This window comes from Salvelinus namaycush, chromosome 6 (assembly GCF_016432855.1).
Source record: "Salvelinus namaycush isolate Seneca chromosome 6, SaNama_1.0, whole genome shotgun sequence".
Classification (NCBI taxonomy): Eukaryota; Metazoa; Chordata; class Actinopteri; order Salmoniformes; family Salmonidae; genus Salvelinus; species Salvelinus namaycush.
In genome coordinates, this window is record NC_052312.1 from 52387756 (window position 1) to 52390004 (window position 2249).

Sequence of the window (2249 nt, forward strand, 5' to 3'; positions counted from 1 at the left end):
TTTATGTTTAGTATAGAAGTCTAGCTGTGTCTATGGTTGCCTGAATGGTTCTCAATCAGAGACAGATGTCATTAATTGTCTCTGATTGGGAGCCATATTTAAGGCAGCCATAGGCACTAGGTTTTTGTGGGTAATTGTCTGTGTCTATGTGTAGTGTTTGTGTCAGCACTATTGGTAGATATAGCTTCACGGTCGTCAGTTTGTTAGTTTGTGTCTAGTGTTTGTTTCGTGTGGTTTTTCCTGTCTTCTAAATAAAAGAAGATGTATTTTGCACACGCCGCGCCTTGGTCCTCTCTCTCTCCCAAAGACGATCGTGACACAGTCTTTGATCTTGTCTCTGTAACATCATTTGTTGTTTAGCTCCAGGGAAAAGGCTTCCGATTCACTAGCACAGCCTCAGGTTATTCATAAAACCAATATGATATTTAAATAGGTTATTCATAAAACCAATATGATATTTCAATTGGTTATTCATAAAACCAATATGATATATAAATTGGTTATTCATAAAACCAATATGATATTTAAATTGGTTATTCATAAAACCAATATGATATTTAAATTGGTTATTCATAAAACCAATATGATATTTAAATTGGTTATTCATAAAACCAATATGATATATAAATTAGTTATTCATAAAACCAATATGATATTTAAATTGGTTATTCATAAAACCAATATGATATATAAATTGGTTATTCATAAAACCAATATGATATTTAAATTGGTTATTCATAAAACCAATATAATATATAAATTGGTTATTCATAAAACCAATATGATATTTAAATTGGTTATTCATAAAACCAATATAATATTTAAATTGGTTATTCATAAAACCAATATGATATATAAATTGGTTATTCATAAAACCAATATGATATTTAAATTGGTTATTCATAAAACCAATATAATATATAAATTGGTTATTCATAAAACCAATATGATATTTAAATTGGTTATTCATAAAACCAATATAATATATAAATTGGTTATTCATAAAACCAATATGATATTGATATCAGCTTGAAAAAAATGTAGCTGACATCGATATAGAGTTTCCATATCGGTGCCCATCACTAATAATCAAATCAAATGTTATTGGTCACATACACATATTTAGCAGATGGTATTGTGGGTGTAGTGAAATGCTTGTGTTCCTAGCTCCAACAGTACAGTAATATCTAACAATTCACAACAATACACAAATCTAAAAGTAAAAGAATGGAATTAACAAATATGTAATATTATAATTAGCATTGTTGGAGTGGCATTGATGAAAATACAGTAGAATAGAATACAGTATATACATATGAGACGAGTAAAGCAGAATGTGAACATTATTAAAGTTACTAATGTTCCATTATTAAAGTGACCAGTTATTCCATGTATGTGTATATAGGGCAGCAGCCTCTAAGGTACAGGGTTGAGTAACCGGGTGGTAGCTGGCTAGTGATGGCTATTTAACAGTCTGATGGTCTATGTATATAGGGCAGCAGCCTCTAAGGTACAGGGTTGAGTAACCGGGTGGTAGCTGGCTAGTGATGGCTATTTAACAGTCTGATGGTGTATGTATATAGGGCAGCAGCCTCTAAGGTGCAGGGTTGAGTAACCGGGTGGTAGCTGGCTAGTGATGGCTATTTAACAGTCTGATGGTCTATGTATATAGGGCAGCAGCCTCTAAGGTGCAGGGTTGAGTAACCGGGTGGTAGCTGGCTAGTGATGGCTATTTAACAGTCTGATGGTGTATGTATATAGGGCAGCAGCCTCTAAGGTGCAGGGTTGAGTAACCGGGTGGTAGCTGGCTAGTGATGGCTATTTAACAGTCTGATGGTGTATGTATATAGGGCAGCAGCCTCTAAGGTGCAGGGTTGAGTAACCGGGTGGTAGCTGGCTAGTGATGGCTATTTAACAGTCTGATGGTGTATGTATATAGGGCAGCAGCCTCTAAGGTACAGGGTTGAGTAACCGGGTGGTATCTGGCTAGTGATGGCTATTTAACAGTCTGATGGTCTATGTAGCTGGCATAGATAATAGTTACAATAGATACAGTATGTGTATTATGTATACTGTATAGCCATAGTTGTCATTAATCATTTTACTATGTCTTTCTATTCATACAGTCTGAGTAAGCCCATATTCAGGAGCAGAGTACAGAACATCATCTCTCCAGAAAGGTGGGTATCTGTATTTTACTGTACCATCGTTCACTATTTTGGCTGGCTACCCAAACTCCATGCTCCTGG